At 40.0% G+C, this 11,725-nt stretch overlaps 1 pseudogene; it reads right to left on the bottom strand.

Annotated features, from left to right (window-relative positions):
- Positions 1 to 334: 334 nt before the first annotated feature.
- On the bottom strand, positions 335 to 1,689 carry LOC121472032 (annotated as a pseudogene).
- Between the last annotated feature and the right edge of the window lie 10,036 nt (positions 1,690 to 11,725).

The following is an 11,725-nucleotide window of genomic DNA, read 5'->3' as shown; positions in this document are numbered from 1 at the left end:
TTTTTCTCATTAAACTTTTGTTTTAATGGGTCTCAAAATTCTGTGACAGATTTTTGGTCAAGTTGTTTCCATTAAAAAGTACTGATTTTAAAAACTAATAACTTAAAACTGCCACACACGCACCAAAACAAACAAACAAACAAATGGTCCACAAAACATTCTCCTTTCCTTCTGAAGATTTTACGATGCATTATTATCATTAACCAGTCTTTTACTACTAAACTTAAATGGCCAATTGACACAAACAGTTCTGAGACCATTTTTCCACCATTGATTAAGACTGGGGTGGCAGGTATTGGGGATAATATTCATGTAGCCTTCTGAGCTTTCTGGTGACTTTGCCAGCTCCAGCTGCCTTCTTGTCCACTGCTTTGATGACACCCACAGCAACTGTCTGTCTCATGTCACGAACAGCAAAACAGCCCAGAGGAGGATAGTCAGAGAAGCTCTCAACACACATAGGTTTGCCAGGAACCATACCAACAATGGCAGCATCCCTAGATTTCAAGAACTTGGGACCATCTTCCAGCTTTTTTCCAGAACGACGATCTATCTTTTTCTTCAGCTCAGCAAACTTGCAAGCAATGTGAGCTGTGTGACAATCCAGCACAGGTGCATATCCAGCACTGATTTGGCCTGGATGGTTCAGGATAATCCACTGAAGCCGTGAAGCCAGCTGCTTCCATTGGTGGGTCATTTTTGCTGTCACCAGCCACGTTGCCACGATGAACATCTTTGACAGATAACGTTCTTGACATTGAAGCCCACATTGTCCCCAGGAAGAGCCTCACTCAAAGCTTCATGGTGCATTTCAACAGACTTTACTTCAGTTGTAACATTGACCAGAGCAAAGGTGACCACCATGCCAGGTTTAAGAACACCAGTCTCCACTCGACCCACTGGGACAGTACCAATACCATCAATTTTGTAGATGTCCTGAAGAGGCAGACGCAAGGGCTTATCAGTTGGACGGGTTGGTGGCAGAATGCGATCCAGAGCTTCAAGCAGTGTGGTTCCACTGGCATTCCCATCTTTACGGGTGACTTTCCATCCCTTGAACCAAGGCATGTTAGCACTTGGCTCCAGCATGTTGTCACCATACCAACCAGAAATTGGCACAAGTGCTACTGTGTCAGGTTTGTAGCCAATTTTCTTAATGTAGGTGCTGACTTCCTTAATGATTTCCTCATATCTCTTCTGGCTGTAGGGTGGTTCAGTCGAATCCATTTTGTTAACACCAACAATTAGTTGTTTTACACCCAGTGTGTGAGCCAGAAGGGCATGCTCATGGGTCTGCCCATTCTTGGAGATACCTGCTTTAAATTCACCAACACCAGCAACAACAATCAGGACAGCACAGTCAGCCTGAGATGTGCCTGTAATCATGTTTTTGATAAAGCCTCTGTGTCCTGGGGCATCAATGATGGTCACATAATACTTGCTGGTCTCGAATTTCCACAGGGAGATATCAATGGTGATACCACGTTCTCGTTCAGCTTTCAGTTTATCCAAGACCCAGGCATACTTGAAGGAGCCTTTTCCCGTCTCAGCAGCCTCCTTCTCAAATTTTTCGATAGTTCTTTTGTCGATCCCACCACATTTGTAGATGAGATGGCCAGTAGTGGTAGGCGTGCCCAAATCTACGTGTCCAATAATGACAATGTTGATGTGAATCTTTTCCTTTCCCATTTTGGTTTAGGTTTAGCAGTGGTTTTCACGACACTTGTGTTCTGGCGGCAAACCCGTTACGAAACGAGTTGACAATTTTATAAAGAAGACAATATTGATGTAAATTAAAAAGGAGGATAAAACTAAGACAGTCCAGGGCTGTCAAAAGTAGTAGGAGAGCTAGTGGGGTCTGAGGGGTCGCTGGGCATCTATGCAGGAGCTGCCTGTTGCCAGGTTGTAGAGGAAGGTGTCAAGGAAGGTAACATGGAGGGAGAGCAAGGAGAAGAGGGGGAAGGATGACAAGAGCCATGGGATAACTGGCTGGGGTTGGGAATATGTGGGGGGAAAGGTCTCTGGGGGACGGGGGGTGGTAGGGGGAGGAGCGACGGGGTATCAACAAGGAGAGGGCAGGGGTGTTTTGGGAGCCAGAAGTGTGGGAAGGGGCTGCCAAGCCCCAGAAACTCCCATGGGGGAGGGGGAACCTCAAGAGGGAAAACAGGGTTGGCAAAGCTAGAGGCAAACGAGACTGGGGCAGCAGAATTGGCCTCACTCCTGCCTCACATCTAGGACATGATCTTCCCATTTCAGGGCTCATCTTTCCACCGAGAGTTGATACATGGACTTGGACAAGTTCCTGCTGGAGAATGACATCCCCACCAGCCCCAGCACCTGCCATGTCTATAGCTGAGCTGAAAAGAAAGGACCCCCATCGTCCTCCCCCACATGCACTTTGCCGCAGATTATTGGGAAGCTCAGACAATCATAATTATTATAATGCCCACTAACCTGTGCCTAGCATGTACTGTGTCAGTCACACACATCCTTACCAAAATATTGATAGCATTATCCTCATTTTATAGGAGAGGAAATGGGCACAGAGAAGTTAAGTAACTTGCCCAAGGTCACACAGTTGGTAGGTAATGGCAACAAGACTTGAATCCAAGAGGTCTATCTCCATAGCCAAGTACTTCTTAGGCACTGGCACCGGGAAGGCATTCCCACTGCCCTGGCAACAATGCCTACTGGGCTTTGACCCCTGTGCCTTGAATTTCTAGTGTGCTAATTTAAACTAGGGATGGAGACAAGACAGTTGCTAAGTGTTCATCTGGCTCTGATATTCTAGTAGTTTTCATTATGGATTTATTAGGGATTATCTTGTACCGGTAGGTACTCACATGCCCTCAAAATTTTTATTAATAATTGTCAGTAATGTTTTATATCTCTCCCCTACCAGTATGTAAACTTCCTGATAGTTAAGAAGTTATCCAGCATCCAAACTATCCCTTGTTCAGTATGAGGCCCTCAGTGCCTAAAACGATGTCAGAATCAAATCAGGTACTTGATGAATATCTGTAAAATGGTTGAATAATTGAACTCTTCCACTTTTTGTAACAAAATCCCTTAGCCATATAGAAATCATAAGGCATCAATCATTTTGAAAATTTCTCAGTCCAGTAAAGCTGGGATCACTACTAATCTCACCTTTCCCTGTTCATAGAACATCATAAATGATCATGATGATAATATTAGCCTAGGAAATGCCTCTATCAAAAGGTATTTTTGTAATTGAGGGCCAAAGCCTAGTACCAGTTGACGCAAAGAAGGTGACCAAAATGAATCAGAGCCAGGTGTCCATCCAGGGAAGCCTCAAATCTGTGTACATACAGCAGGATGGAGCCGTAAGAAACAGGTAGGTGTTTCAAGTGAAAAGGACCAATGTTTCTTACTTATGCTGCCTAAATAAGAGGCTAGACTGCTAAAAGGAAGAGACCAGCTACCCCTTCTCTCTCAAAGCTATTGGACTCATTGTGGGGTATCTGCTCGTGTGTGCAGGAGGCTGGGAAGGACTCAACTAACCTCAACCTGATGGACTCCAGCTGGCTTCCCCTCAGAAGATAAGCAGCTCAGGGGTCAGCCAGTAAGGGAGCTCTAGTTGTTTAGTTTCTGTTTGTTTTTGCAACAAACTGCTGGATGACCCCCTGCCCCTGCTGCTAAGGAGTGTTCCAGGGGATTATTTACTGTGACTCAGCTACTGAGAAGTTTTATAAAGGGACCAAAGGAATCTAGTCTTTATCTCCTTGGACCCCTGTGGATCCCTCTGAGCTTTTCACCATTTTCAGTTTTGACCAAGTCCCTTACAAAGCCTTTTGAAATCCATTTTATGTGTCAGTTATACTGAGAGTTGTTTTTGTGGGGTTTGGGGCCAAGGTTTTATCTGCTTTCTCTGCACTTTATTTTAACCAACTCCTTCTATCTTCTCCATCCCAGTTAAATGGCACCACTATTCACACAACTGATCAGAACAAGGATCTAGTAGTCCAATTTGATTTCTCTCTCTCTTTCACTCCCTACATTCAACACAAAAGCCATTTCCTATAACTCTACCTTCCCAAAACAGTACAACTACCATTTTCTCCATATCCCTTATACTACCCTAGTTCAAGCCACTGTTATCTTGCTCTTACCATCCAAGTCTAATCCACAGCAAGAATAATCTGTCCAATGCAATAATATGTCTAATGTCACTTCTCTCATAGTGAGACCCTACAATGACTCCTTATCACACTAGAAAAACATTCAAACTCCTGAAGGCTCTATGTGATAAAGCCTTTGCTCAGGTCTATGACCCCATGTGTAACCTGCCCCCTTCAGTCCCTCCAGCCTGCTTCCTTGTCCTTGGAACACACCAACAGGCCAAGCTCATTCCAGTTCCCACTTTAAGGAACATGCATCATCCTTTCCCATAAGTGGCTTTGCTTTTCCAACAATGTCATCTCTGTAAGGAGGTTTCTCCTGACTGAGGTGAGACCTCCTATCAGGTGCCATTATCCCATAGCATTTTATTTTCTTTAAAGCATTTATCTTTGCTGGAAATTGTCTTGCTTATTAATGGGCCTCTCTGTGTTTGCTCTGCTGTGTGTTCTCCATATCACTAGGATACAACTTCCATAAGAGCCATATCCAGGGATGCCTCGTTGGCTCAGCGGTTGAGCGTTTGCCTTCAGCTCAGGACGTGATCCCAGAGTCCTGGGACCAAGTCCCACATTGGGCTTTTTGTGTGGAGCCTGCTTCTCCCTTTGCCTGTGTCTCTGCCTCTCTCTGTTTCTCTCATGAATAAATAAATAAAATCTTTTTTTAAAAAAGAGTCATATCCATATGTTCCTACTTTCATTGTGACCCCAGTGTCTAAAGCAGAGCCTCCCATATGGCAGGTGTAATAATATCTATTGCGTTGACATAGAACAGTTCACTTAAAATCACTGACTTTGTTTTTCAAGAAGACAAGATTTCACCATTTGGGTTCTTTTACAACTTTGGTCTGGCTCAGACCTGGTGATTGAGATCTTAAATTCTAGATTCAAACTGACTTATTTGAATTCCATATTCATATCATACTACCCTTATGGTCATGGCTGACTCACTTCACATCTCTGAGCTGTAATTCCTCATCTGTGAAATGAAGATAAGAACAATGCCTACACTGTAGGGTCATGCACAAATTCAACAAGACAATGCATGTAAAATCGTTGAGCCCAATGTCTCCAAATGGCAAACACTAAATACCCATTATTACTATTATCAGTGTTGGTTCAGTGCTCTCAGTAGTCATCACCATAAAGTAGAAGGGGTAGATTTCCCCATCAGAGATTATGCCTCTTTCATTCACACACATTCATTTATTTATTCCATGGATTATCCTTCTAGTATAGTCAACATTTGATCAATCAACTACAACCAGAACAATGTCTGCTACTTGGTAGGTAATGAGGCAACAGATTCAAATTCATTGAACACTTCAATAAACATGAATTAAATAAGTGAATGCATGATATCATCCTTAAACCCATGAAACCTAAAACCCAAAGTCTCCAAGAGCTTGTAACATGTTCATGTTCACCTAGTTAGTAAGGGATAAAGCCAAGATTTAAACCCTGACTGACTCTGGCTGACTGGCTGACTGACTCTTGAGAGTTCATGCTTTAAACCCCTATGCCATCCAGCCTATCACCTCACCCATCTCCTAGGAAGAAGACCAAGAGATACAGCCTCTTACTACCACATGATAATCACTGGAAGAACATCAAATAAGAGAAAATGAGACAATAAAATGGGAATTTGTAACAACATTTTTGTTCAGTCGCAATCCCTGCCAGGACATCTGTGTGTAGGGGAGAAGGATTCCATTCAGCAGACTCTCTTATTGGGCACCTGCACTCAAGGAAGGGTGTTAAAGAGCTTTCTGATGTGATGGTCTAGAACTATCGGGTAACGCCTGTGAACTTTCCTCTAATGATGCTATGGGGCTAATAAAAAGAAGCATGGAAATAATCAAATTAGAAGGGCATGTGAATGTCTTTACTTCGGTTGAGGATCTTGCCTCTCTGTGTAAGGCCCCAGAAAGTCATCAAGGTAAATAACAATGATGTCAGGCACAGCAGTGTGAGTAAGGGACACAATTGAGAAAAGCCTTCTAACAATGATAATCCTGATAATCCCCTCCACGGCAAAGCCCTTTACTGGTCAAAAGATATATGCATGGGCATTCCCTTACTTGCTCTCCCAACCAACACCACTGAGGCAGCCACATCAGGTGTCATTAACCCTATTTCACAGACAGAGAAACTGGGGTTTAGAGTAAGAGAAAGATCCAGGATGCAAAAGCAGGTTTCCAGAATCCAAGATCAGCCCCAGGTTGGAACAGATGATTCCCCCAAACTCATAGAAGTAAACAAGATTCAAATTCTCTAAAGGACAGAAACTTTAAAAAAAAAAAAAAAACGGTTTTAATGATCTCAACTGAGAAGTTCAATACTTGCACTCTACTCAGCCCCCAGTGTCTGAGATTCTCATGGGAATAGATCTTAATCCCACAGCTCTCAAAAATACCGCTTCCCCTCCCCCAGCCATTTGTAACAAAAGCAAAAATATCACCTTGAAGCAAGTATTTTCCTAAGCAGACATTCACTGTAGTATCTAGAAGGAAAATCCAAGTCTAGAAGTCAAAGAAATATACCAGGAATTTTATCTTTGGTTCTTTGCAGACTCCAGAAGTTCAAAAGTCAAAACAGAGTAGCGGGATCTACTGATGGGGTGAGTTGGAAGCATTTTCAACATAAAGCTCCTAAAACACTTGAATACGGTCAATGCACAGTAAAAGTTTTGTAACTAAAATAGTTCATTTTGGTTACTGGCTAACACTTTCAGAATGTGAGAAATCAGATCTACATGCAAAGTTTACTTTATTTAAGAATATCCCTGAGTAGAACAGTAGTTCAAGGACCAGAGGATGGGGGAAAATGGGGAGATATTGGTCCAAGGGAACAAATTTTCTCTCTTTTTTTTAAGATTTTATTTATTTATTCAATCTTCATAAAGATTTTATTTATTCATTCATTATTTATTCTCTCTCTCAGAGAGAGAGGCAGAGACATAGGCAGAGAGAGAAGCAGGATCCATGTAGGAAGCCCAATGTAGGACTCAATCCCGGAACTCCGGCATCACTCCCTGAGCCAAAGGCAGACATTCAACTGCTGAGCCTCCCAGGGGTCCCCAAATTTTCAATTATAAAAGGAATAAATTCCAGGGATTGGATGCAAAGTATGATAACTATAGTCAACAATAGTGTATTGTGAAAGTTGGTGTAAGAGTAGAATTTATCCATTCATCTTTCGATGGACACCGAGTATACAATGGAATATTACTCAGCCATTAGAAACGACAAATACGGGCAGCCTGGGTGGCTCAGTGGTTTAGCACTGCCTTCAGCCCAGAACATGATCCTGGAGACCCAGGATCGAGTCCCACATCGGGTTCCCTGCGTGGAGCCTCTACCTGTGTCTCTGCCTCTCTCTCTCCCTCCTCTCTGTATATTCTCATGAATAAATAAATAAAATCTTAAAAAAAAAAAAAAAAAGAAATGACAAATACCCACCACTTGCTTCGACATGGATGGAACTGGAGGGTATTATGCTGAGTGAAATAAGTCAATCGGAGAAGGACAAACATTATATGGTCTCATTCATTTGGGGAATATAAATAATAGTGAAAGGGAATAGAGGGGAAGGGAGAAGAAATGGGTATGAAATATCAGAAAGGGAGACAGAACATGGAAGACTCCTAACTCTGGGAAACGAACTAGGGGTGGTGGAAGGGGAGGAGGGTGGGGGTGGGGTGACTGAGTGGCGGACACTGAGGGGTGCACTTGACGGATGAGCACTGGGTATTATTCTGTATGTTGGCAAATTGAACACCAATAAAAAATAAATTTATTAATAAAAAAGAGTAGATTTTAAATATTCTCACTTTAACAACAACATGGTAATTATTTGAGGTGAAGGATATGTTAACTAACCTTATTGTAATAAACATTTTGCACTATACATGTGCATCAAATTATCATGTTTACATCTTAAACTTATACAAAGCTATATTCAATTATATGTCAATAAAACTGGAAGGGAGAGAATATCTCTGAAAAAGGTATAGGAAAAATCCATGGAAACTTATTACAGAAATTACTCCAAATTACAGCAACACTCCTTAATTCTATATATTGTGACTCCTCATTGCCTCTTTCCCTTAGCTTGTAGGGCAACATCATCATGCGTTTGTTCAAATACTTCCTCTGCCTGGAGCTGCCTTCCCTGGCCATACAGATCCCCATTTTATACAATCCCAAGCATATTTCTAAACCAATTGTAAAGCCACTTATTTTAGGGGAGGTTTCTATATCTTCTGATAAAATGAGATTAATTGCTAAACTAAATTCAAACGGCACGTAGCTTGTATCTCCTTTTGGACACTATTAACTCTAACTTTTGTCACAGAGAACCAACGCGAAAACTAAACTTGAGGACTAGATGCAATTTATTCACCACTTTAGATGCAAAATCTCATTGTTTTCAACAACTGAGATGCTCAGTTTTTCCATTGGACTGAATTGGCCCCTTTAACCCTCAAAATGGCAATACCCTTGTTTCTCTAATGTCTTGTAAAGGAGATATGGCTTTGATTTAAAAAAAAAAAAAAAACTGGCAGCATTTTGACTTGTTGAGAGTTAGTGTGTCTGTAACCTGTACTTAAAAGGCAATTTAGGGGGAATAGAGGGGAAGGCAGAAGAAATGGGTAGGAAATATCAGAAAGGGAGACAGAACATGGAAGACTCCTAACTCTGGGAAACGAACTAGGGGTGGTGGAAGGGGAGGAGGGTGGGGGTGGGGGTGACTGAGTGGTGGACACTGAGGGGTGCACTTGATGGGATGAGCACTGGGTGTTATTCTGTATGTTGGCAAATTGAACACCAATAAAAAATAAATTTATTATTTAAAAAAGCCAATTTAGGGAGCATAGACTACATACAAAAATATTTAGTAATTACAAAAAGCATATAGAATATTTATTGAGCACATGTGACCACCAGATAGCTACAGATATAAAATATCAGCAATACCAAGGAAGCCCCAGTACTACATCTTGTTTTAATTAGTCAAGAAGCTCTTATTGGACGCTTGGGTGGCTCAGATGGTTAAACATCCAACTTCTGACTTCGGCTCAGATCATGATCTCATGGCTCATGAGATCCAGCCCTGTGTCAGGCTCTGCACTCAACAGGGATTCTGCTTGAGATGTTCTCTCTCTCCCCACTTGTGTTCTTTCTGTCTCTCTCTCTCCCTCTCTCTCTAAAATAAATAATTTTTTTAAAAAAAGAATCTCTTTTTTTTTTCGACGTTATGATTTTTAAATTTCAGCAGAGAAATGTAGGCCTAGTGATTTTCACTGGTGGATGTTTTATTTTATTTTTATTTAAATTTTATTTTATTTAAATTCAATTAATTAACATATAGTGTATTATTAGTTTCAGAGGTAGAGTTCAGTGATTCATCAGTTGCATATAACACCCAGCGCTCATTACTTCATGTGCCCTCCTTAATATTCATCACCCAGTTACCCATATTGGTGAGGATGCAGGGAAAGAGGAACCCTCTTACACTGCTGGTGAAAATGCAAGCCATTCTGGAAAACAGTATGAAGGTTCCTCAAAATATTCTATTATTTTTTATACCATTAGTGTTTAATTATTACTTATTTGGGTTCTTTTTAATACTTTGTCTATATCATATAGCCTGATCTACATTTTCAAAATCCAATTTAACAATCATTGCATTTTAACAATGAGTTTATTCCATTTATATTTATTATCCTCACTAATTCATTTAGACTTATTTATGCCTTCTCAGGTGATTTCTGTTTGTCTTGATTTTTTCTATTATTCTTTTTATCTCCTTTATTATGTTTAGTTAGATTGATTTTTTAATTTTTTCCCTTCTCCTAAACTTTAAAAGAAAACTTCATTTTTATCTTTTGTAATTTTTGAAAATATATACATCTATGTAAAAGTTGAAAGTACAAGAATTTTAGAGCACCTTAAATCCAATGAACCCTCTAATTTAATCTATCAGTGTTAGCTGATATTTTCAGTTTCTTGTCCACTTCCCAATAAAAAAGATTGTTAATGCTTTATACTGCCTTTATTAATTCCAAATTTCTCACCTGTTTACCAACTGCTAAGCTCCCCACTTCTTCTTGTTTCTTGTGACTTTTTTGAGGATCATATTACTCTCTTCAGAACAACAGTCTTCAGAGGCATATTTAGTGCACAACTATTGATGGTAAACTCTCTCCATTTGTTTTTGCATGACAGTCTTTTATTTAATCCAAGCTTTTCATTGACTTCTTACATTTAGATGTAAAACTTTTATAGAAGTTAAAATAATGGTACAATGAGCACTGGGATACACTACACCTACATTAACCAATTCCTTTTCTTTCCCTTTTGCTTTATCTCTACACATACAAATGCATAGAAGAGAGATATCCAGCATGTGCCTCCTGCAAACAAATAAAATCTCTGTTATAACCACCTGTTCCTACCAAAGAAATTTTACATTGATGAAATTATATACACCCACTATTCTAATTCCCTCACTTGTCCTAACAATCTCTTTAGCAGATGTTATATTTTCAGATTCAGGAGCCAATGAAGATTACTACATATTGAATTTAGTTGCAATGTCTCTCTACTCTTATTAAATCTAGAACAAGGGCAGCCCCGGTGGCGCAGCGGTTTAGCACTGCCTGCAGCCCAGGGCGTGATCCTAAAGACCCTGAATCAAGTCCCACGTCGGGCTCTCTGCATGGAGCCTGCTTCTCCCTTTGCCTGTGTCTCTGACTCTCATTCTCTTTCTGTGTCTCTATGAATAAATAAATAAAATCTTTTTTAATAATCCATTTCTTTAAAAAAATAAATAAATCTAGAGCAATCCTCTGTTTTGTTTTTTGTCTTTTATGAAATTGACATTTTTGAAGGATCTAAGCCAGTTGTGGAATTTCCCATCATCTAGATGTTTTTCAAGTTGCTTCATGATGATTAGATCCAAGAGAAACATTTTTAGCACCAAACAACATAAGTCCTGTTGTTGCTCTTCCTTCTATGTATGCATGTATATATATATAAAATGAGAGGACTATCTAGCATGTAAACATGGGAGTTGCATGCTAATGATAGTTGCTGAAAGACACTCAAGTCTTCAAACATATGTAGACCATGTATAGATCTCAGAAAATTTCTCTAATTAATGTTACAATTTCAGAAGCTTGACCAGGATTAGATGGATAAATGGCTGAGAAAACCTATGGGTGTTGAAAAAATGAAAAATCATATTTGAATATTGCTGTCAACAAATATGGATACGTGTTTAATATAGTGGAAACATGTTAATCTATATTTCTGAGAATCACAATATTAGAAGTCGATCTTCTATGAGATTGCCTTCATTTTGAAAGTGAACACAAACTCACATATCACTTTTTATGTAGTGATTACTTATCAAAGTAGAAGAAATACAGAAAGCAATAAATCCTGTTGTGAGTGTTTGCCATAGGAATTGAATTCAAACACAGGTGGCTGAAATATAAGAACCCTTTTCTTTCAAGAAGTCACAAATATTTTCTTTCTTTTCTTGACCCTATTCTTGGTTCCTACTAAACTTCAGTAGTC

The sequence above is a fragment of the Vulpes lagopus genome, chromosome 11, assembly GCF_018345385.1.
Source record: "Vulpes lagopus strain Blue_001 chromosome 11, ASM1834538v1, whole genome shotgun sequence".
In the NCBI taxonomy this organism is placed as follows: domain Eukaryota; kingdom Metazoa; phylum Chordata; class Mammalia; order Carnivora; family Canidae; genus Vulpes; species Vulpes lagopus.
Note: the sequence above shows the minus strand (reverse complement) of the source record. Positions and strands in the feature narration are given on the sequence as shown.